Source organism: Rhyacophila brunnea, unplaced genomic scaffold (genome assembly GCF_057557595.1).
Source record: "Rhyacophila brunnea isolate RB1 unplaced genomic scaffold, BYU_Rbru_1.0 scaffold_6, whole genome shotgun sequence".
Classification (NCBI taxonomy): domain Eukaryota; kingdom Metazoa; phylum Arthropoda; class Insecta; order Trichoptera; family Rhyacophilidae; genus Rhyacophila; species Rhyacophila brunnea.
This window is the reverse complement of record NW_028233276.1, coordinates 33,260,334-33,287,629: the sequence shown is the minus strand read 5'-3', so window position 1 is coordinate 33,287,629 and position 27,296 is coordinate 33,260,334. Positions and strand designations below refer to the sequence as shown.

The window sequence follows — 27,296 nt, the reverse complement described above, 5'->3', positions numbered from 1 at the left end:
TGGAAGCGAGTGGACATTTTGTTATTTAAATATGCTACAATTATAGACATACGAAATAATATAAAGCTACGTATCAGAAGGTTTATCATTAATCATTGAATAAATGATGAAATATCTTGTTAGTTATAAATTTATAATACTAAATAGAGACCTTTTTAAAACAACTGTTTCCACGAAATATTCGACCATCTTGATATCCGCCAGACCCACCTGCGAATTGGTGTATGATGTATGGAATCTTTAGCTGGTATTATTTTAACTTTATATGACCAAAAAAATACGCCAACACACAAGTATTGTACAAAAATATGTTTATAAAAGTGAATGCTACAAATTGAACACAAAAATAGGCGAAACAAACACAAATTCGAACATATTATTCAAAAGGAAAACATATTTTGACATTTGAGGACAAAACAAAAAAAAATCTGAAGAAATTTGTATTTGCGTCAATTCTACGTTATGTCATACTAAATCATACATTATAATTTTTAACACTGTTGCAATCTATTTTGCCTAATATTGCAACATAGCAATCAGTTTTCTGTCCCTTTCTATAACTATCTCCCTCTACATTCAAAATAATTATGATTGTAGTAGGTATGTATTTTATAAATTGTGATAGATTTTATTTTATTTCAGTGACATATATCGGGTCGTCCAGTATTGCCATATCTACTAAAATATTATTGAATTGATATTTTAGTAAATAAGAGAATGAAGTTTTTCACCATTTGTATCTACTATTAGTTTTACTATTTTTATTTAATAAATAATACACATGAGGTTTTACGAATTTCACATTTGTTATTAAACATACTTACATAATTTAGAACACCCCAAACACATCGCGAAGTAAAAATATCTATATTTTTTACTTAGCCAAAATTATGAATCAACATAGGTTAGGTACCTACTGATGTTTATATTACAGAAAATTTAACTTTTACTAAATTATGAATTTGCGAGATTATAATAATACAGATGATTTTAAAGAATACTTTCATCAAATAACATAATAATGGATGCCTGTACTTACATAATATTTTCCAATGTAATTTTTTTTTTAAAAACTAACTTTAATTTCGAAAGTTTAGCCTGGCAATACTATGAACGTCATTTATTTCAGCGGGAATGCGAAATTTTCATCCTCGGTTTTTGACATAGGTACCTAACAATATTATCACAATTATTTATATCGATTGTACTTACAAAAAATGCCACGAACTCACTATCCGATGGCTGGAAGTTCCAAAAAAAGACGTAGGAGAAAAGATGGAAATATTAATACATTAAAAACACAAAGGTTTGAAATTATTATTTTATAATTTGACATAATTATACATAGTTGAAAAAACCACATTTCACAGAAAATTTTGGTTCACAATATTTATTTATCTTGCAAAAGGAAGTTTTGCGTATTACTTATTAATACACACAATTAAGTATAATGATCATTTGTACTTATATTATTTTTATATTATGTTTGTGCCATGTCTTATTCGAAATTAGTGTGTCTGTGACAAAAATTATAATCTGGTACAATAATTAATAGCAGCTATACATTTTGTTTTCTGTTAACTATCTACTAAACTAATATTTTTGAATGTATTATAGTATTGATATATTGCCGAAGACTATGCCTGAGCATGGAAATCCTCAAAGCATACTACCTGAACCAGAATTTCATCCCACATTTGAACACGAACACGAAGAATTTATTATAGAAAATGAAATTGAAGATTCAAGCCCTAAATTCCGTGTAGAAGGCCGTAGAATTATAGACTTTTCATATTTTTTCCAACAACTTCAATTAATTAGCCACCATGATTCTCCATTTAATTGTAATTTATCACATTTAGAAATTTTTGGGGAAAATCGGGATAACTTTAGTAGTACATTTTTTATTCAATGTAAACTTTGTGGTAAAAAATTAAAATTATATACCACTGAAATGAACAAAAACAAAATGAATCTGTGTGACGCATTTGTATCCAGTATAATCAGTATCGGCAGTGGATTTTCAAATCTGGAAGAAATGTGTTCAGCAATTGACGTACCATCGATTACAGCAAGAACATACAGAAAGAGTCAACAGAAGGTGTACGAGTGGTTTGAAGAAACCAAAAATAAGAGTATGGAAAACGCTGCGAAAGAAGAGCGACAACTTGCAATCGAAAATGGTGACGTCGATTCTTCTGGTATTCCCATGATATCAGTTGTTGCAGACGGCTGTTGGTCGAAACGTTCATACAGATGCAATTATTCCGCAGCATCTGGCGCTGCCACGATCATTGGTCAAAGAACCGGAAAGATTTTGTACATGTCAGTGAAAAATAAATATTGCGATTTGTGCGCCAAAGCTAAAAATAAAAATATCCCTGCTCAACAACATAAATGCTTTTTAAATTATACCGGTCCGTCAGGTGGAATGGAATCTACAGCAATATTAGAAGGCTTTAAAGAATCTATTAATACACATGGATTGATTTATTCAAAATTGATTGCTGATGGAGATTCCAGCACATACAAAAAAATTCTTGATTGTCACCCTTATCCGAATGTAACTGTCGAGAAAGTTGAATGTAAAAACCATTTAATTAGAAATTATTGTGGCAAAATAGAGGCATTAACCAAAGACACAAGATATCCCTTGAATGTAAGAAAAATCATTGCGTCAAGAAAAAGACGTCTGCGGAAAGCCGTCATAGGTGCAATCAAGTATAGAAAACTACAAGATAGTACTTTCGAAGAAAAGGTTATCGCTCTGAAAAAAGATTTATTTAATGGACCGCACCATGTTTTTGGAGACCATACTTCTTGTCTACCATATTTTTGTACAAATGAACCAAATACAGAGGACATGCTTGATGTAAATTATGTACCAGCATTAAAAGAATGCAGTCTATTTTCTCAATTAATGATATATAATTCTCGTTTGGTGCTAAATTCAAAAAGTTTAATTTATAATTTTTCTACTAATATTTCAGAATCTTTTAATAACATGATTGCAAAATTTGTAGGCGGCAAGAGAATTAACTACTCTCAAAGACAATCGTACATGGGACGATGTGCAGCGGCGGTAATCGCATTTAATACAAATAAGTTACATTGCACAATTCAAAAACAAGTTTATAAAAATAGCCCAAAAGCCTTCATAAATCGCTTAGAATCAAGAAGGTTGAAAATAAATAAAAAAAAAATAGGAAAATCTTGGCGAAAACCAATACATACTGTTCCTTTATCTAATCCAGATTATGGAGAGAGTTGCCAAAAACCTGATATGGACAAAAATCAATATCAATTGTTAAAAGAAACTTTTTTGAAAAAACTCAAACTGACAAACTATGAGAGGAGGGATATAGAAAGACGCACCGTATTACAATCTGAATGTGCAGAATGGCTAGAAAGGCGACGAAACCTTCTTACTGCCTCTGTTTTTGGTAAGGTGTGTAAGCGGCGAGAAAATACAAAATTTGGGCCTTTGGTAAAACGTTTATTATATAGCCAATCATTAGCCAACGTGAAAGCGGTAAAATATGGTAAAGAAAATGAATCAATAGCTTTACAACAGCTTAGTGTACAAGAACGGATTAAGATTGAGAGATGTGGATTGTTTATCGATGATGTGTATGATTTTATCGGTGCAACGCCAGATGGCATCAGCGATGATGATACAATTATTGAAATAAAATGTCCTTTCTCAGCTGCTGGAATAAGTGCAGATGAAGCTATTGTACAGAAAAAAATTAAATTTTGGAAAGTAGATAAAGACAGGAATATGGTAATAGATAAAAATCACGATTGGTACTTCCAGATTCAGGGGCAGCTTCATATTACTAAGAAAGATGTCTGTTTATTTGGAGTTTGGACGGGACATAATTTTCCTGTTAAAATAGAATTAATCAAAAAAGACGAGACATTTTGGATTGAAAAGATTGAAAAAAAGATATATCACTTTTATATGAATTGTCTACTGCCAGAAATAGTAGATCCCAGAACCAGTAGATCTATGAATATTAGAGAACCAGAAAGGCTGAATTTCTAAATTTTTATTTTAAATTTTATTATGCTTAATATATTTTCAACAAGTCTATATTACATCACTATTTTATAGTTCATCAAGATATATCTAATTTACTAATATAGTTTACTGTTACGAGACACCCAGAACGAGTGTAATTTTATGAAATTCAAAATAATATGTATACTTACATCTAAATAATGATACCTGCAGATCTTGCTGGCGATTCCACTGCGCCATATTTTGTATAAGCATTCGTCTCTGCAGCCGTGAGTTTTGGTTCCGTGTAAAAAGTACATTTTGTTCTCAAGGTCAAAAACCAAATTGGTTGTGCCAATGGCTTATAACCATTCCTCATAAATGATTATAACTGATATCACCTCATAACTGATCAGTGCCACGCACGAGTTAACTCGCGGGATCTTTTAAACGTCATAACTTCTGAATGAACTGTTTGTGTATATTTTCTTAACAATATTTATCATTTTAGTGTGAAAATATTCACGTTAAACATGTTGATTTGGTAAATTTTCACAAATATTTATCATTCTATTCTTATTTCATATTTTTTAAGGGATTCATTTTATTCCAAAAATAACTGACCTACAAGTACCCACCTGGTAAAAATTGAATTTGGATTGGATGGAATTTCCTAGTAGATTTTCCAACTAAACAACATGACGCTTTCTATATATTATTTACTGTTAGTTTTGAAATTATTGTATTTGAAATAAATAATGTATCAATAATACACATAGAAATCAATAGATATATAAAATAGATATCACAGTTTAAAAATCAGAAAGATCAATGCATATTACCATTGTTTATGTTACAATATAAAACAACATTTATCATTGAACGTAGGTACCAAGAAAAATAGACTTCATTAAAATGTGTCAATATAGTATATACCCGATATAATTATATAAATTATTATATTGTTAATTACTCTGTGGGGTCCATATATACTGCTTCAATTGTAATTTAATTTTACAGTATAATTATTTATGTTAAGTACTTGATTTACTTATTATATGTACAAATGTAATATACTTATTATTGTACAAGAGCTTCGTTCGCTCCGTAATTGACTATGCTAGCTTTGTGTACTTTCCTACTCGTAAAGATCTAATTGACAAAATAGAAGGAATACAATATACAGCTGTGAGAGCTGCACTAGGATATCGCATTAGTACGCCAAAAAATATTTTGCTTGCTGAGTCTAAGCTCACCCTTATTTTAGAGCGTACAAAATTTCTGTGTAATTGCTACTTGAGTAAAACACTATCAAATAGCGGTTCACAAACGTATGATAAAATTCGCAATAGTTATAATCTTTTTAAAAAGAAAAAGCACAAAAGAAAAATAAAAAGGGTCTTACGCTGTTGTATCGAAAATATAATGGACATTAGTGGCCAGATAAATATTCAAAATAACTATACACCGTACTGCCATGAATACAAAACAACATTTACTTCGATTGACATAAATACTGAGTTAGGCCACAGTCTTAAAAGTTCCAATAATCCAAATTTAGAAATAAACAATATCATTTCTCGGGGTGGTTTGTGTGCAATTTATACAGATGGCAGTAAAGTTCAAGATTCCCCTTCAGTTGGAACTGCATGTATTTGTCCGGAATTGGATATTCAAATAAAAAGAAGCATTAATCAAAATGCATCTGTATTTACTGCGGAATGTATTGCTTTGAATGATGCACTTGACATAGCGCTCAAACACGTCAACAAAAATATAATCATTTTTACGGACTCACTCAGTGCTCTCCAATGTCTACTTTTTCCAAAATTTGGCGTAAAAACCAATTTATATATACTTGAGATTAAAAAAAGGTTTAACAAATTTATACAAACAACTTCAAATAACAGCAAAATTAAATTCTACTGGATTCCTTCACACGTTGGAATTCTAGGGAACGAGAACGCAGATAGCCTTGCAAAAACAGCAACTCTTGAGAGGAGCAGTGATAAACTCCCCATACCGTATACAGACGTTTTTGAAACATTCAAGAAAATAGCCAAAACTGAAACAGATAGTTTATTAAAAGAACAAGGTCTAACAAAGGGGAAAAAGTACTTTCAAAATTATTACAATCCTGAAACCAAACCATGGTATACCAATAAAATGCTAAATAGAGAAACAATCGTCACAATCAATCGCTGCAGAGCAGACCATTATAATCTTGCCTCATCCCTGGCTCGCTTGGGTATAATAAATGACCCTGGGTGCCGGTGCGGAAGTGAGACTGAAGATGTTAACCACGTAGTTTGGCAATGTTCTTTGTATGACACCCAGAGACAGCGGCTTCTTAAAGATTTAAGTAAACAAAACTACCAATTGCCACTGGATCTCACGATATTTTTGGCTCGGCCGAATATCAAGGCGTTCCAGTGTGTCCAAATGTTTCTGAGTGAGTGTGGCCTACAAGTCTAAACTTCTTTTCTCTTTCTCTTTTTTTTTTTTCTTCTTCCTCTACCGTAAATTTGTATTGTAATAACTGTATGAGAAATTATTGTTATAATGTGTATATATAGTGTATGTTAAAAAGTAAAGCTAAATAAGACTCAATTGAGACTTCAGAGCTTAATAAAAAAAAAAAAAAAAAATGTAATATACTTACCTACTTATTAGGATATATCTTGGTGAATTTTAAAATAAGAGGAAATTAAATGGAGGTCATCGTGTCTAACTAGATGTCTAACTAGACGTTGTTAAGTCTTATATAAATATTTATACATTATTAAATTGTTTTTCTGTTTTTTATTGATGTAAAGACATGGCATGTATTCAAAGTAATAACAAATTAGCTGTGTACTATTTATTTAACTTATATTAAAACCCCAAGATTGATTTCGTCTTACGACATATTTTATTCTTCTAAGTTTTACTATGACATTGTAATATGAACCATGGATATAGTATAGTACTTAAAAAAATCAAAACTGGTAATATATTATTTCAATATTTAATAGTCAATTTTCATTTGAAGTCAGCATTTAATTACTGGTATAACACATAATTATTAACTGATATCTACAACTTCAGATGGACAAATTAATTGATATATCATATTATCAGTTTTCATTTCCTTTCAACAATGTATTCATTCTAGCAGCTATTTTAAATATCTTACTAGTTTTTATGTCATGGCACCTTACAAAGGCTCCGAGCAACCGTATACTGAGCTTCGAGAACAGATGTTTACGACGGATACTGGGTGTGCGGTAATTTTAGAAGTAACGGGAGATAAAAGAACGCACCAAATAGCCTCGCATCACGTTGAGAGTGAATACGCAACTTTGTACCTGGCCCGGCCACGTGCTGCGAGTGCCTGAAGAGAATCCCAATCTGGTTTGCCTGTTCTTCAAGCCAACCGGATTCCGGCGTCCTGGATGGCCGCTAAATACTATCTATATAGCATATCTGGCGGAGTTACGGGCTGCTAGTATGACCTGGAACGATGCAAAAAAACTAGAGTGACAGAGATTCTTGGAGGCGCCGCATTGTATCCATATGCTGCATAGCCGAAGAGAAGAATTAATATACAGCATCTAGAAAACTTAAAGTCTTTGAAATGGTGTTAGAAAGACAATGTTTCTAATATCAAAGTGATATTGAGGATGAAAAAGAAAAGACTTGGAGAGTAAGCTCTACCAAATGACATACCTGATATGATACAAGTAACTGATATGCAAAATTATATTATATTTTATAATATTATGAATCAATTTAGCAACTTTTATATCATTATCGATAATAAATTTAGTGCAAAAATGTAATTATAAAATTGTTTTATTTTTTAAATATGTATGCGAGATAGATATAGCTATAGGTTACAAACATTAGTCACTTTATATTTACCTTTTGTAATTGTACTATTAAATCTATAAAATGGGTATATATGCTTGATGGTCTACGTCATAAATAATATTATATAAATCACGCCATGTTCGGATCGTACGCCGAAAGTCGGATTTATTTCATTATTAATTAAAAGATTTATTTCATTCCATCTTATTCATATGAAACCGTCGACAAGCAAAGATCTCGGTAGACATTTTCTCCATCTGCAAAAAACATAACATATGAACTGTTAATAGTGTGATTTTTAATCTTTTATAGTGTGCGACTGTTTGAAGAATGGTAATTAAAACGGATTAGTGATAATACAAAGCATCAAAAAAGATTGATTAACTAAAATAAAGTAATCAGGTAGGTAACATGTTTAATAACAACTAGAACGCCTTAGATTATATCAAACAAATAAATATGAAATCACAGGCATTCTCGCAATAACCTCTAAACTAACCACGCAACTAACCTCAAAAAAAGTAGTCGGAATTATGAAACATTGACAGTATGTGTAGACTAAGAAAACAATAAATTAACACTTGAATAATATATGCAAAACACACAGAATACTACTACAGTAATAAATAACATAATATTGTACTTACAGATAGTGTTTCTTATTCCTGATATAAAACACAATTCCTTCGTTAGGTATCTTGCAATTTGCTATCAACATAATCTGACAGCAGAGAGTTTTTTCTATTAGTCTATGGCCAAAAATACGGATTTACTTGGCCGGCTAAAAAAAAGATTTTAATATAGCAAGAACATTTTGAATATGCGACAAATAAATAAAAGTATATATAATATAGTTGTTAAAAAAATCTGTGTACATTATAAAATATATTTAATATTATAAATACATATATTTTTTAAATTCATGTTATAATTTGTAAACGACGAAGCACGTCAGCTAATACGCATAGTAAATGTTTAAACTTTGGTAATCAAATTCGAATGTGACAGAAAGAGAAAGAAAAACTTTTTAATCATATTAGCATGCGTAAAAGAGATGTAACATAATATCACTTTCACTTTAAAAATCATACCTAGTATTCAATGTCATAGTTCAACTTTAAATGAAAAAACAGAAACTCTAGGTAAGCATGTGTGCCCTTAAATTAGGTTAATTGGTTAATATCATTAAGATTCTTAACATTGATTCCGTGTTTTTTAGCGCACAGAGCAGTAAAGAAAAATACGCCCCTTACGTAATACAAAACTTGTAAGTATCTTTACACACTTACTACAACTACAAACCTTTAAATATATATTACGTTCTATGATCCCCGGGTCTGGTTACCATTGACAGAATTAAATAATACGGATTTAATAATTAATAAAAGTATTTTCAAAAATGTATGACACTCTAAAACTGAAAAATCAAGATCCCCGATTTCTTTAGTAGTATGAAAATTATAGAACTTTTCATATACCTACTCAGTTACGATATAAATACAGTGAATTTTCAATATTACATAATATCATAGTTAACCAGATGAAAGACTAAACGATAACGTAATATTTCGTATGATAAACGCTAGAAAGAATTGTGCCGTAGGTATTGTGTCACTGGGTTCCTAATACGATAACAAAACTATTTATTAATATATTAATAGTTGGTGCCAGCCCTATTGAAACTTTCTATCCCAGTAGCAAGCACATGTTATAATAACGCAGAGAACATTGAGTTTTATCCACAAGCCAATGAATACTAATATGTACGTCGCACGTTTGCCTAACCTTGGAAAGGTTATCACAGGAGCTTTGTTTTGACGATATAATATACACATCATCAATCGATCTTTCTTGACGTGGAACGATATACTACAAGTTTTAATAATACTATCATCAGGGTTAAACTCCAGTAATACGATCGACTATTTTTTTGTATCCACAAACTACAGTGCGACTTTTATATAAAGTCTTCTACGTCACCACGGTCATTTCTGGAAATAAAGCCCGCCCACACATTTACTTTCCCCGTGCCGAAAATTCAATGTGTGTATAATATCGAGTGGAGTTTTAAATTAAAATGCCTAAACCTTTGCAGACGCAGACGAAGGGCATTATTTAGAATGTAGAAGTTTTGTAAGGAGGAGAAACAGAAAAGAAAGCTTTTAATTCCTCTCAATAGTACCAGAGATATCTGCTATGACGAGTCAACACGCAAAAACTACGTTATGTAACAGTGTCAGTGTCAAGAAGACAATGTAAAAGTCGCACTGTACGAGTAGCGTAGCGTATAATGTAAACGTACATGCTGGGCGTGTACCGTGGAAAGATCACAAAAGAAACCAATGGATAAGCAGGTTCGACGTGACTTTCGGTGACTGTAATAATATACTGGACAAATGCAGTCATACAGTGGTAAGCTTGGAAAATGTATGAGGAACCAAGGAGACTTTCGTCTTCGTCTATCGGTGGATCGACCGCGACAGATGATGATTATGATATTATTGTAACAATCTATTCCTTATCAGTCAGTTATGGTTAGAACCTATATCTTTTCAGTCATATTATATGGAGAGGAGGCGTGGACACTCACAGAAACAAAAGACAGATATATGAATATCGAGGTTCGTCGAGGATGAAAAAGACTAATCACAGAAATAAAAATAAGAAAGTAGACATACTTTGGTCACATCATTCAGCATCCCATGGCTCATGAGATATAAACTTTTGCATATCGTCGGTGTTTTGTAAAAAGGGCGAATTAACCAAAATGCTACTTTACAGGAGGAGGATTTTTAACTTTTGACATTTATATGTTTTTTACCTATAGAAGATTATAAATATTTAACAAGTTTATATTAAAGCTTAGAAAGAATACTGTCATTATAATAGGTATTATTATATAATATTTTAAAAGACCTAATATGTCACATTTGCTTTTTATTTCGTAATTTAATTAATTTAATTTTAGTCGATTATCGTTTTTAAGTGCTTTCCTGTAGAGATAAAAATTCGTTGTTTTTACACAACAAAGCTAGTGAGGTACATATTGTATTTTCATTAAAATCTCGATTTCGCCAAAATGGTTGATTCGCCCTTTTTACAAAACACCGACGATATTATCATTCAAGGGAAGATTTCTGGCAAGCGAGTCCCTTGTAGAAGAAAAATGTCCTGGTTCAACATTCTCAAAGATTGGTTTGAGTTCAACACTTCATCCATAGTTAGAGCAGCGATGGATAGGTGGACAATGGCCGAACTCATCGCCGACGTCAAATTATTGATATGATACACAGTACATTTTACCTAGCTAATCAATTTCGAGGGGGAAAAAAACAATGGCATTGGCTAACAATGGAATTTTAAAACCTCGTAGGTAATCCAACAAAAATTAACCTAATAAATTCACAGAACAGATAATAAATAGAATTCCGATACAGTACATTTTTATGCAGGGTTTTGAATGTGTGAGTGTCCTACGAAAATGAAATACACATTATGCACGTGCAATATCTAGTGTGTGTAATACACCAATATTAAATGAGCGTCAATGCATAAACCGAGAGCAGTTGTCATTATTCGACGTATGACGTATACTTGATACGTAATTAAGTTTATCCCGGGTTATTCCTTACACGAGATCGGTTACCTGCTACTCCTTACCCGTTAGATATTTCAGTTCCGATTATTTCTGAATTCTCTAGATATATTATAATGCTTCCCTTAGTATATTTTTTCCGAAATAAAACCCTAAGTAGGTTTACAGGAAGCCAGGCGGGAACCGCGCCTATTTTCGTAGCCGATTTTGGCAAAATTCATGAATTCAAGAATGAAAACCTAACCTAACAAAAAATAATTCAGTATACCTATAGGCTATTTTCAAAATTTGTTTTCCGCTGGCTTACCTAACCTAACTTAAATTAACCTAACCTAACAAATAATCCAGTAGGTATATCCGATATCGGCTATTTTCAAAATGTTGCTTCCTGTTGTAAGCCAACAAGAACCACACCCTATTATTATAACTGTCACATCCGAGAATTCAAAATGAAACATAAATATTCAATATAGGTAAGTATCTTCGTACCGATTAAAAAAGTATATGCACAAAATACGTACATCGAGCCTTCATATTTATAAAGTCCAAGGTACACGTATTGTATTAAATGACTACTTATTATCAATGCTAGTTAAAAAGCTCATAAATGATTATAGACATCGTTCCACACAAATTATCCCTTTTATATAACCAAATGCTCCTTTCTTTATCATTGTTATTATATTATAAATTTATAATAATATATATAATAGGCAGAGACGCAACATATTATACAATACAAAAGATTGACTCCTAATGCAGTTGGATATAAACAATGCAAGTACACGTGTTGGATTGTCTATTTACTAGACAAGTTATTGTAGTGCGGTGGCAGCGATGCGTAGAAACACGTGTTTTATTATCATTATTTTGTATGTAGTACCGTAAAACATCGTTAGCTTTAAGCTCATATAATGCACAGTGGCCTACTATATCTATTATTTTTAACTAGGATTATTTTTTTAAAGCGTCTTTAGTAATAATACATATTGTATAAACGGTACTGTTCGGTTAAAGCGGATACAGCGGAAAACGCATTTTGAAAATAGCCGATAAACTGGATTATTTGTTAGTTTGGGTTAGTTTAGGTTAGGTTAGGTTGGGCTAGGTTAGGTTAGGTTAGGTTGGGTTAGGTTAGGTTAGGTTAGGTTTGGTTAGGTTAACCTAACAAATAATCCAGTTTATCGGCTATTTTCAAAATGCGTTTTCCGCTGTATCCGCTTTAACCGAACAGTACTGTATAAACTATTTTTTTTTATTCAAAGAATAAGACACAAGATTTGAGAATGTAATATTGAACATACATAATTTGAAAACACCTCATGCATATTATACCCATTAAAAAAATCCACTTTTTTAAATACGACGAGACTTGAACCTATGAGCGCTGGATTCGCGTCAGTGTGTTTTTTCGATTAAGCTACGGGCACCCTACATAATTACGATGATCTTTATCTGGTACCTAGTTTTAAGATCAAATGCTTATCACACGCACTCACAATTAAAATAATATCGTTAACAGAATATTTAGGAAATAACTTTTACAATAATTGAGTCAGCTATTTAATATCGAATTAACGACATATGGATATTGGATGACTAGATAGGAAAACGGGCTGTACGAAGATTGCATCGCAGTTCAATCAATTAAGATTGGGAGACTGCGATGGCTAGGTCATGTGCACCGTATGAATGATAATGAACCGGCAAAGAGAGTGATGTCCAGCAATCCAATAGGGCGTAGAAGAAGAGGCAGGCCAAAGATTCGCTGGTTGGATGGAGCTGCCAGTGACTGCCGTATTCTGGGGGTACCGAATTGGAAAGCGGCCACACTGGATAGGGACAGGTGGAGGGAGCTGTTGGAGGGGGCCAAAACCTACACCGGGTTGTCGCGCCCCTGATGGTGATGAGATGATGGAAAACGGATATTAAGGAAATTGTAATTGCGCTCAGCTATTTAATATCACCGATCAATATGATGACACGGCTTGGGTTGTTGATAACCATAGAGGCAATGCGTAGTCATATTGAGTGCATTTAGAATTATTTAATTTCTCGTACTACGCCGTGATCTCTAAATATTCATATGGAAACTGTATTTAAAATTGTCTACTAGATAGAGTCCTCGATTTTCATACTAAATTATTTATTCTCGATTATTCTTAGAAAAAACTTAACGACATTTTTAATGTAATATTATTAGGAATATAGATCATTGCTTGTATCATATAAAAAATGATATCATGTATATTGTAGTGCGTACACACTTAGGTACATGTTTATTATATGTATGCTTTCTTTTATACATACTCATAATTATTATAAAATATCAAATAATCGTTTAACCAAATTGTTAAACTTTGTACTTGCCACTTAGTAAATTGACAATACTGTCTGTATATAAATTCATTTTTTCTTCTTTATCATCCCCATATGAAAATATATTTGTTACCTATGCGATTATCGTGAATGCGTTCTTTTATGACAACTCGAAGATTAAGCTAAATGATAAAATAATTCAAGTAGGTACTTGGCTGCTTGTTTTTGCTTTTAAATTCTTACTTTATTTACAAAAGCTTATGAAAGTATTACCTACCCTCTTCATTCTACGCCACTGATAGACTGGAATAAGGTAAATATCTATACATCATCTTTTAATTTGAACACAACCAATTGTGTTTATAAAACAAATTACAGGTAACGGATGACTTTACCGTGTGAACTGAAATATTGCTCTCTTCCATGTTCGGTTCAATAAAACAAATTAATTTAGTTCACCGATTTAAGTATGTATAATTAATTTTGTTATGTCATTCAATAATCATTAACCTAATTAATTTTTGTTATTCAAACAATTATTCACAAGTATTAAACATGCAACATACTTTAATGAATGTAGGTATATGAAATTAATATATCAATTAGAAAAAAGAACAAACATATTACGGTAGTGGGCGGAACTCGATTCCAACCACATCCATTCAATTCCGTCCAATCTGCTTTACCAGTTTGGCCACCCTCGCCCTGTCTAATTCCGTCGAAAATAACTAACAGTAATGCCACTGAAGCGTATCTAAAACTGCGTAAATTTTAGCAGCGATTTTTTTTGATGCAGATGTAGCAATCGATTCGTCAGAAGATTTAAAAAAGGGCCTCGAAACAGTCTAAGCTAGTCATTAAATTGTTAAATTATTGTACTAGAATCAAAAAGAGATGCATATTTCACACACATTGAGTAGGTGTATAATGTAACATGTAATCCAAACCATAACTAATATCACATAATTCTAATACCTACGTCATATTATGTAATTTTTTTTGTTTTTCTTTGTTTTTGAATTAATGAAGAAATTTGAATTTGAATCAAAAGAAGTACCTACTCAAACAGCGACGTCCGTAATTCTACAAAGAAAAAAGAAGTAATATGTGTCTTCACGGTCATCAATATCATTAATATTATTAATTACCTATTCATGGTTTTTATTTTATTTTTTATTGTGGGGGTGCTCAATATCCGTCACTGGGTCGGGCTTTCATGTACCGCCACTGAATGTTAGCAACAGGCTTTTAATTATTGTATTTATCTGCTTATTACAAAATAATATAATAGGTAAGAGAGTATTCTAGTAGACTAAAATGTATGCACCTTGGTTTCATTTTAATTTTCTCATAATAATATCGTCCATTTAATTATTTAATACGTCAATTCAATAATAAACAAAATATTAATTAGGTAGGTAGGTATGTATTGTTTCAGTCCAGACTGTTTCCAGTAGGGAAATCAAAACAACATTGTCAGGTGTGACAAGACTAAAACTGAGTGAATAGGTACTTTGGTTTAGGTTTAGACTTCAGCAATGATTGTTCCTAACAATCTATTCTAACTATCCATAAATCACTCACTTTATATTGTAACTGAGGTCTGAGCCACGCGCCGTGAGGATTTATTACAATGCAAGTACAGTTCGCTTTGTGATATGTTGGGATTAAATCAATAGATACATAAAATTTAATGAAATAATATTTAATTTAAGAAAGAAAAGCATTGCTGTTAAAATATTCAAAATTCGTAATCGCATTGTAAGTTTTTTTTTTTTTTTTTTTTTTGGTGATTTTACCGAGGCTTTGACTGCGACTCGCTGTCATATCGCCTCTTCTCTTCTAGAAGGAGATCCTTCGATCAGGTCCTCACTCCTATTCTGTTAAATGGCTTTATAATTATTTTGTCTAGCTCTTCCGTCTTTCTTTCTTTCTTCTTTAGACGCCAGTGTTTTATGCACCAGAATCGCTCTCCTCCGTATCCATCCCTTCTGTATTTTCGATACATCGTGTAATCATTGAATTTCAGATAGTCTAATTCAGACCTCAGCCAAGTCTCTGAGATTAATGCTATTGAAATTTTTTGTCTTATTAAGTAGAGTTCTATATCATCCTTTTTTTGCTTCATACTTCTGGCATTCCATTGTAAAATCCTAATTTGTTTTTTATTATCCATTTTGCTCCAGAACCTCCCCTAGAATTTCCTTTAAGTGTCCTTCTTTGAATTGTTTGCATACCCAGTCCACTGCTTTAATTATTAGTTGTTTAATGATCTGCTGCCAGTCTCCCCCTTTCAGCAAGACTTTCATAATTTCTCCCATCGCGTTAACCTCTGTCTTCCCCTTTGAATTTTTCTTATTTTTTGTAGGCTTTACGCTACTACCTGTAGATATTATTGTTGAGCCTGAAGCTTCTACCACCGCTTTTTCTTTCTTTTTGTTTTCCTTAGTTTTTTGAATTGTTTCGCTTTCATCTCTTCCTACGATTTTTTTTTGTTTTAATATGTCAGCATAGCTATTATTTAACATATTTTTTTTTGCTTCCTTGAAAGGTATGTTCATTTTTTTCATTGCTTCTTTGCAATTCTTTTCCTCTTGCCACTTTGGGCATTTTTGGCTGTTTGCCGCGTGGTTACCTTTGCAATTGATGCACGTAATTTCCTCATTTTTTTCGCAGGTTTTGTGGTTTTCACCACATTTAGGGCACGTTTCTACTGTACGTCCGCAATTGTTCGCGATATGCCCATATCGCCAGCATTTGTAGCATTGCATAACCCTGAATACATACGGTTCTACAGCAAAAGAGACTCCATATATGTAAATTGTTCTCGGCAATATTTTCTCCCCAAATTTAATACTGACTGACGAGGTCTTTGTCAGCTCTCCTGTATCACCTTTTCTTGTCAACCTCTTAAGGTTGATTACTTTTGCATCACTTTTGATTTCCATTTGCAGTTCTTGGAGGTCCATATCAATATCGACTTTTCTTATTACTCCATAAGAGCAGGAGTCATTCTCTTTGGTCACAAAACCGAGATCTTTGAGTTCTCCAGCTTGTTTCACTTTATCTGCTTCTTTTTCGTCTTCTACTTGGATGTACGTCTTTAAATTTTTATTGTAAATTTTCTGTACTTTTACTCCTGCCTTATGCAGCATCTGCGCTATTTTCAATTTTAATGGAATTTTACTTCCCGTCGCTATCATGACGATGTTTTGGTTTCCCTTTGGAGTGACCCCAGAGTCTCTTCTGGGTTTTTTTCCAGAGGTCACCGTCTGCCATTCTTCTTCTTTTTCTCCAACCACTTCCTCTTCATCATCGTTTCTTTTCTTCTTCGTTTTTTTGGTTTCATTCACTTCCATCGTGGTGTTTTCCATTTTATTGCTTTTGCCGTTCACGCGGTCTTGGAATTCGCGCAACAGTGTGAACAAAAAACAGTGTGGACAACCCCTCGCTTCACAGCGTTTGACGCACTCCCCGCACAAAGTGCACTATCCGTGCAACAATAAATATTTTTCACTTTTTCTCAAGCACTGGCACTGATTGTCAAAATCACATGGGACCACACATGTTGAGTTTATTGTCAAATTCATTTACAAACAATATTATTTTTGTTGTATCCCGTATTTATAACCATTCGCGAGTAACCAGACGAATAGCGTCCCGAATACGCAAGCGAAGTTGTACAACCTCACTCCACCGCTGTTGGCTTCCGACTGCATTGTAAGTTTTAGGTATACCATGTTGATGAAACCCTTCTTCTCCCATGTTTCCTATAAAAATCGCTAAAGCAAGTTTCAGTTTAAGTAAGCTCATCGTTTTCCTAACCTTTTTACACTTGCAGACCGCTAACTTAGAAATATTCATTATTTATATAGTATTAAGTACATTTTCATGTACCTATTAGTTTTTTAAATTTACAGGTATACTTTGACAGTCATAGGTACGAGTATAACAGTTTGAACCGAATTCAAAAAATATATAACATGAAAATTCTATTGTTAATTGAAATAATCAGAACCCGATAAGTATCTAACTAAATTGTTAATAATAAACCTTCTTAAATTTTGAGAAATCAATGTATATCAAATAATAAAAAAAATTGAAATTTGCAGTTGCATATTTGCTATTTATTTTCTTTGTGTTTTAAGTTATTTTTGACTGGCGATTTTCTTTGAACTTTTGGAAAAGCCATTTTTAAATGGGGCGATATTTCCGGACCTATTATAATGTATTTATTAGAATATGGGTTAGATGAAAAATTATGTGTTATCGTATCTGAATAATTGTCTACTTGGATAGATTCACAATCTTATTGCTGACACTTACTCAAAGTATGTAAATAACTCGCAGCTAACTCAATTCTTGAATAGTGCGACAACCTTAAAATCATTAGAGAAATTTATAAAATAATTAAAATATATGGTTTAGAGCCAATTATTGACTGCGTGATCAAGAGAACTGCGAATCTGCAATATTTAGATTACATAACAATACTAAACATTACGATAATTCTTAATCCACGTGTCAACAAAACTTCCCCTCTCCCCAAAACCATATCCAAATCACCCATTAACAATTATTATGCAAAATAATAAATAATTTATAACATAAACATTTAATAATACACTCTATAATACCAGTGACTTCCCGTGGGGGTAGGCGGATTGAGCATCGCTTGAGGGCGGCAGTTACTCGAAGGGCGACAAATCGAGGAGAATCATTTGGAATAAGAATATAGAAATAGCTACCTACCTAAACTTTTTTCAACCATGTCCGATCCTAATTAGATAATATGGGACTTCACAGAGTGGAGGTTTGTATTAACAGATTTTGTTTTTACGAGAAATGGATGTCAGCCACTTGCTCAACCTATTAGGTCCATACTCTCACTCATACACAAATGTAAAAACAATATATTTACTTACCACGACGCAATAGGCCGACGCTTAAGCCGCGCGGCCATCGTGGATATCGAAAATATCTTTCCATTAAAAAAATCAGCTCACTGGTTTTATCGGGTTCGCGATATCTAGTTTACTTCTGTTGCCTTTCGACGTCCTTGGTAACAATAAATGACACATGTAGATTTGCAAATAATTAATTTGATATTAATTATTATAGATTAATTAGTAGTATTGTTAGTAATGTATCCATACAACACATTTCTTAGATATTGGACTCGTGAAAGGATGATAAAAATACTGTATAAAAAATGAGGCGGCATTTTGGCACTGGCCACGGGCGGCATTTTATCTAGGGACGTCACTGTATAATACTTACATTTAATTGTATTATAGGTAGGTGGGTACACATGTGTTTTTTTTTTTTTAACTTATTGTGTGAGATTTACCCGGTTCAGGTCAAGCGTGCGTTTCGCTGTCAACGTTCATGACTCGTAAATAGACCCGGTTTTAATAAAACACACACTAATTTAGCTCACCGCGAGGACGGCCATTATTGTAGGTATCAGATTTGTATACATGGATTAAAAATCACTGCTAAGAAATGATTATCTTAATCATTTGGTAAAAGAAGGTAATTTTAATGCTTGTTCAAATTGTTGAGGTTATATTAGCAGACGAGCTACCGATTCGATGGGTGATTATTCAATCTATACCGCCCACCGTTGGCTCTGAGGGAGGGAATCAGATAGTTCCATTAGGGTATAATGATGAATGACATTGAATTGCCTCAGTATTTAGTAGATCTAGTCGTAGGTGAATACGAATAGAATTTTACAAAGTACCTACCTAAATGTCTTGTAAATTGATAATTAATATACTGTGATATTTACAGGTGGCGTTGATATAATGATAGGTACCAATGTAAAACTGCATTGTGCAAGGCAACTAGAAAGAGTACCTATGGGGTAAAAAATATTAAATAAGTAGGTAATATCAACCAATCAATCTTCGAAGAATATGATAATATTAAAACGATACATCAGTGAAACGGCAAATAATTTTCAACTATAGGCGCGACGAAATTTTGGACTCGCTGGCATTCGGAGAGCGAACGTCGAGGTGTGAATACGTCAATTTGTTTCGTGATGGCGACGGGGGTATTAATTCTTAAATCGTGTAAAGATGACTAAAAACGTTACAGATTTACTTGAAAAAGAAAACATGTCTATGAATATATTATTATTGTTACTAATAGAACAATAAACAGAACATTAAATGGACGCATGTTGGATTTATATGACAAATTATATTTCGTTCGGCATGCGTCATTTGCACCCGCGACCCGCAATCACCCGCGCATCGCCTAGCCACGATCTTTTTAGACCATGCCTCAACTGAGGTATAAGCCTTTAACCATTTCATTAGGTGTCGTCACTCGTCCAGTTGGTGGCAGGAAGTGTAGGTACTGCAAAATATGGCCGACTGTTTTCTCGCCGTACAACTGAATTACGAATTATGATGGAAAAAATTTATTAAACCACCTTAGTGGAAGTTACAAATTGCTTATTGTACCTACTTTCGCTTTAATTTAATTAGTGGTTTCCAAACTTTATGTTACTACGCCTCCCTTTCAAAAAAATCTTATCTTGGCGCCTCCCCTTCTCCCTTTATTCCATTAAATAATACAAACCTATTTTTACGTATACAAAAAATGTACTAATAGAAAATAAAAGAAACTTAATTAAGAAAATAGGTTTTACTACATACCTATTAATTTTTAAATTAATTTGTTTTTCATGTGATTGATGTGCTTATTTATTAGCACAAACTGCTCTTTTTTTTCAAATAGACAAGTTTAGCAATAAAGTTATCGTTCCTAAACAAATTTGTCTCTTTAATATGATTTGACCATTTTATATCATTTTTTCATGAGATAGCTAGCGCTCTTCACAATGGTGTAGAAGTGAGTTACCTATCATAATATTATTCTCCATATCTTCAGACAGGTTTGCAAACAAACTAACTTTTGTATACTTAACTGTTTTTTATGTAGTTTATAACTAGCGGCCGTTTTATGAACTACGCATTTGCAAAATGTAAATCTGTGGCTACATTAATTATATTAAACTTTTCGCGCCTCCCTCAGCGACAGTCCGCGCCTCCCCAGGGATGCACGCCAGTTTGGAAATCGCTGCTTTAAAGTATGGTTCTGCATTACGCTGAAAAGTCTTTATAAAAATACTCAAGTAAAAAAGATCAGAAAATACGCCTTCATATTGGAAGCCCAGCGAATCTTATTACGCAAGTACCTATATTGCTTTATTTTGTATGGTTATGTATGCATCGTATTGTAGCATAATATTATGCATATTACGTATTTTAAATCGAGAACACTCATCGGGAATAACGGGGAAATTTTAAATTTAGAACACGCTTGTTTCGAAGTGTTGCGAAAATGTTACCGCTACTATTGGATCTAAGAGAAAAATGTAAATACCTCACATCTGACAATAAACACACTTTCAGGTAAAAGTAAGAATTCCGTCAAAAAATTAAGACTCAATAGAAGCATGTTTTTATTTTTAAATATTTTAAAAATCTTGTTACGCGTTATTGCAGTGTAGTCAGTTGCAAGTATACCGCTGGCGATCGTTTTGCACACGTCTCATTGGTCTCTTTGTCAAAATAAATGTTTTTTTGGTGAGATGCGTACATACTCTGATACTAATTCTGAATATAGAACCGAATGATCCAATAGTATTAAAATATTATGTAATATTTAAAATTATGATATGGGCAATGTTCCCTGTAAACAGTGACGTCCCTAGACAAAATGCCGCCCCTAGGCAGCGCTAAATTGCCGCCCCATTTTTATACAGTATTTTTTATCATCCTTAAATGACCCCAATATTTAAGAAATGTGTTGTATGGATACATTACTAACAAAATATATACCACTAAATCCAATTTAAATGCCATCTCTACTTCAATAATCAATATTGTGAGTCCACGGTTTCAGATGCATTTAAAAATACACCTGACAACTTTCAAAACACGCGAGCTAGGTAAGTACCTATGTACCTGCCTATAATTCGCAAACCTGCACGTGACATTGCTGGTCATCAAGGACGTGACGTCCAAGGACAACAGGAGTAAACTAGACATCGCGAAACCGACAAAAAAATACAGTCCTGTTAAACCTTGTATGTTAATTCTTAATACATTTTGTTTCCAACCAGTGAGCTGATTTTTTTAATCGAATGATATTTTCGTTATTAGGTACTAAGTTTAGGTACCTATTTCTTTATAATATACCTAATGATTCTCCTCGGTTTGCTGCCCTTCAAGTAACTGCCGCCCCCAAGCGACGCTCAATCTGCCTGTGTAAGGTAAGGCGTAAGTGTAAGGCGTGCGCGTGTGCGTGCCCACACCTACCAAAATGTGTCCGCACACATATTGTTTTCATCCCCCGCACAGTCCTCATACAAAAATATTGTAAAAGAAAGTTTCCTTTGCCGGATTTTAGTTTTGCTCGAATGCACGAAACCATCACATGCACAAATTTATTCTTCGACTCATTTCTCGGAAGGCGAATGTCAAGTACGACTAATGCGAGCACGCACGTGAAATTTTACGTTAATTAATAAATGCCTTAAAAATATAAGTTTTAATGAAAAAATGTACTTATGTGTGTTGTTTGTGGGTTGAGGGGAGGGGGGGGGGTGTAAATTTACCGCACCGGGTGACACCAACCCTAGTTACGGCACTGCTCAAATGTGTTGACGATCCGTACACACAATAGAAAAATTATAGGGAACGTTGAATATGGGGCTAATGAAAGTTACAATATACCTACCTACATAGTTTTACATACTGTTACTCTGTATTTTAAATCATATTATTACTCATTACCTATTTGAAATCAACCTTAGGTCTGTACAATTGGATTACACTGATTACGCTGCAAAAAATCGTCCGTATGCGGCGAACCTTATTCATTGTACCAACCTACGATGTATTATTATATACAGACGCTGGCTAGAACCACTTCGTGGATAGCGTAAATAGTCGAGACTCCTATGATCGTCAGCCTTTTTAGTGAAGAAAATTGCTACCATCAAAACATACTGTATTTGCAGAATTCTGTCTGAAAACTTAAAATAAATTTGTTACTAAAGCTGCTGATGCAATTAGTTGCGAGTCATTTCAATTAGTATAAAAATAGCAAATTGTATTTGACAATTATAAAAAAATATCTTACAATAGTACCTACCAGCTTAAAAGATGTAAGTATGTACTTAGATAATATACTTATTATTATAAATGATCTTTCATTATTTTGAATTTAAATTAATCACAAAAGCCTATAAAGAGTAATATGTAATCAAGTCGTAACCGTAGCAAGACGTTTACAATTATTTACTTACAATAACGTAGAGAATATTAATTTGTCTATCGTTAAAAACGTTCTGCAACAGCTATCAAATGATATAATATAAATAAACGGTTATAATGTTTTTTTCAATATAAGTTATAGTAAAACACGATTTGGTATTTAGTACCTACTTTGGTTTACAAAATGCCTAATAAATTATTTAATTTAACCAGACTATTAATTTATGTTATGTATTTCTCGGCGAAAAGACGATTTGAAAGAAATAATGAGCACGAACTTTGTTATTTTTTTGAAGAATCGGTCGCCTCATTTGCGTCAAACAAAATCGTTGCTGGAAATCGGCCTTGCGGTTTTAATGTAAATTCACTAGGTAGGTATTTATTATTATTATTAATATTATACAAATGTATGATTATTTATAATTACATAAGTAGTATGTATATAATTACTTAAAAATAAAAATAAAATATCAAAATTTCGGTATATGTCGGTTTACAGGATGCCAGGCAGGAACTGCGCTAATTTTCATATACGATTTTGACAAAATTCATGAATACAAGAATGAAAACCTAACCTATCCAAACCAAACAAATAATCCAGTACTTCTTCCAAAATTTCTTTAAATAATTCAGATATGAAATTTGAATTTGAAAAATATTCATATTATTAAACTATTAAAGCAATCTTACTGACCCTAACAGGTTCGCTGAACCTAACTTTCTAACAACCGGCTTCCGCGAGCCCCCTGGAGCTCATCACTGCCTTATCAACGATAAAATCAATAAACTCCAATAGGTGGCTACTCGTCAAATAAAAAAGAAACCAATCGAAAGGAAAAACATCGTTAACTCCTCAAACTACTATGTAATCGTATATTTATTACTTTTTAATTTATACACCATGAAAAATTATTGTTCAATAAAAAAATATTACTGCCGGTCATTTGACACTGTTCATTTTGAGCCATCTTGTACAAAAACAAAACAAAAATATACCCTGCAGCTTCGACACACGCTTATGTTACTGTAAGTATTATTTTTATCGAAACCGCCACGTATTAAAAGCTCGTATCTAGCGTATCTCCGTCACTGTCTTACATCAGTAAAGTCACATAAGATCTCGCTTGTTCGCGTACTAAAGTGCATTGTGATACTTACGGGGTTGTTACGCTGAGTCGAAATGACATAAGCGAGACCTTGTGCAAGGCACGATTTATACTTTTAGTACTGACGTTTCATGGTTTAATAAAGTTCAATGCTTTCTGTCTCGTTCACCCGCAAACTTTATGTGGACAGTTAGAGAGGGATGTGTTTACGGTTCTGTATCTTTTTTTTAGTGTGAAACGTATTGATAACAAAGCAGTTCGTATTCTGGAACGAGTGTTATGCAAAGAGTCTGCATTTGTTGTTTATCTGTAAGGATTTCAATCTGACACCAAACTTATTTTTCAATAGTGTTTGATTAGAAGAATCATTTTATCTACACACTACACAACAGTGGCGATTCTCCCTTGAGAGCGTTGGAGCGGTGCACACCCACCCACTCAATTTATGCGAAAAGACTTTTTTTAAATGAGTATTTAATTTATATTTGATTAATTAAAAGCGTTCTGATCTATTACCGTAGTCATTAATTCATATACAAAAACAAATTCTAATATGTGTTTTTAACCGGCTATTTTAAATAATAATATTATATGTTGATGTGAGCGATATTCGCCATCGCTCGACCAAAGCGCCCAGTAATCTAAATTCGATTTCTTTGCAATGAGAAAGAGCGTCGTCTGGCGCGTGGAACAGCAATACGTAAATATTTTTTCTTCGTGCTCGGGAGCGACAGTTCAAGTCGCTCTCGGCCCGAACGCAGATTCATCAGTTTTAAAACAATACAGCCCGTATCACACGTACAATAATTATTGTATGACAATTTTTATTCAATATTATTATAAAAATAAATTCTTTTCACAGTACGCATTTAAATTTCTGCACATGTTGACAACATTTCTCAAATTTAGGCGAAGTACAATTTAAAAATAAACTTCAAGTTTTTTTTCAGTTTGATAACTAAATTCACAATGTTTATCAATTATGATATCTCTTCAAACTAGCTCTGTAATACGTCTGACTTTTGAGATAAAAATAAACTCAAAAATGAATTGTCTGTTATTTACAGCTTGGATAATTTTTATAATGCTGATGGCGCCTCAGCATTATAAAACATTTTAATCGAAAAAAATCTCATTGACACATTTACGGAAACGGTTTTACTATTAAATTTAATTTTTACTATTCCGATGACATCAGTGGAAAGCGAAAGATGTTTTTTCACACTCAAACGGATCAAGTGTTTTAGTAGAAACACCATCGCGCAATCAAGATTGAACGCATTATGTATGCTCAGTATCGAAAAAAGAATGATACAAGAGATTCCTGACTTCAACAAACGCGTAATTGAAAAATTTGTGTCGATGAAAAACAGAAGAATGGATTTCTCATACAAATGAACAATAAATCCCGGTCACTGCCAGATACGAGATATTTCGGTACTACTAATAATTCGGTCAAAACAAAATAGTTTGTGTTAAAGTTTAAAATCCATTTTTTTTTTCAAGAAAAACTGTTTTTAGAGGTACAACAAATAATAAATAGTGAGTTATTTATTATTTCTTTTAAATGTACTAAATTAAAAAAACCAATAGTTTTTTTTTTTGATTTTTTGGTGAAGTTTTGATGAAGGCAAATGCCTTTTTACGGCAGTCAAAAGGTGAAAAAAGTGAACTCCCAGTAAAATAACTCACCGGTCGCCACTGCTACACAATATATAGGTGCCTACTGCGTATGTCTGCTTGTTCTTAGATTTGTGTTGTTTCTAGCGATGGGGTCACCATTACAAATGCATATTAAAGGTCACACAATCATTATGTATTTGTATTTTACCTCGATTGAATTATAAAATACATTTTCTAGTGCTGCATTAAGAGCAACACAAACAAAGACCCCACCCCGCCAAACCAACTTGCCCCGCACCACACTCAGTGTTAATCGAGCGTATTACGAGACCCTACGTTTGGTGTGAAGCATCAGCAGTTGTTTACGCCTGGTAATGTCCAAGACTGAGGTCGCCATGCTCTCACGTGAGCTTAGACTGAGTTTAATAAAATACGTACCTAATTTAATAAAACAATGCTATGTGAGAGAAAGGCACGGAGACTTAACAAAAATACGGAGAATCAAAACTAAGTAGAGAGATCTTCACATCCGCAATAAAACGCCGCAATTTTTTAAAATGCAATATACATAATTGTCATTTGTGGCGACCAAGTCAGACGTCCCGACGGGCCCAACATCTAGTTGGACCAACTTAAGCATCTCTTCCTTCTCAGAGCACATTATCGAACATTCCCAGAGGATGTGGTGTGCATCCTGTAGTTCTCCGCCACATGGACAACACTGAGAACAGAGGTTAACACAAATAAATAATATGGGGGTGTCTATTTCGAATAATTATCCATATTAATTAATAGTTATTGTTTTTCAAGGCGGCTTAATCAAGCAGATGTTACTGACTCGTACTTATCCGAGGACATTCCCCATACGGCCCATACCTAGACACTCCACACGTTGAGTATAGCGATGAAGATATGAACTTCAGTTATAACTACAGGTGCACACATACAAGTTATTGAGACCTGTCGCATCTGCAAGTGGCTGTCAAAAAAACCATTGATAGCTTTGTTGTTAATAACATTGAGTTTGAATTCAACCTACGATACCTAATATTACCTATATATATATATATACATATATATATTAAATTATCAATAACCATGTTCTTGCTATTTCGTACAAGGTGGTTGTTAGTAATTTTGAACCATCACAAACACCCAGGCTTTGAGAAAAATACATAAACATTGTGTACTCACCGGGGATCGAACCCAGAACTCTCGGGTGGAAGGCCAGAGAATTTTACCAATATTATTTTGTATGTATGTAGGTGTAGTTTTGCATTTACCATTATGTTCTTCATTATTTTATTAATTTATTGCAAATATGTTGATGAATAATTAGATTACGATGTTAATGTTTTGATGTGTAGTTAATATTAGTTCATACTTCTCGGAAAAATGTTTTTAAAAATAATTAAGGAATTTATTTATTTAAAGCAATTATGGTGACACAATTATGAAGTGGCCGAACATAATGCACGCATACGCATTAAAAAAGATGT

The 27,296-nt window shown here is 33.1% G+C and overlaps 1 long non-coding RNA gene across 1 annotated transcript; it reads right to left on the bottom strand.

The window, feature by feature from the left end:
* Positions 1-6,893: 6,893 nt before the first annotated feature.
* Positions 6,894-8,568, bottom strand: LOC147065580 (uncharacterized). Its single transcript, XR_015071814.1, has 3 exons — positions 8,503-8,568; positions 7,907-8,112; positions 6,894-7,497 (listed from the first exon to the last, which is right to left on the bottom strand). It is a non-coding gene; the product is annotated as an uncharacterized LOC147065580 (long non-coding RNA).
* Between the last annotated feature and the right edge of the window lie 18,728 nt (positions 8,569-27,296).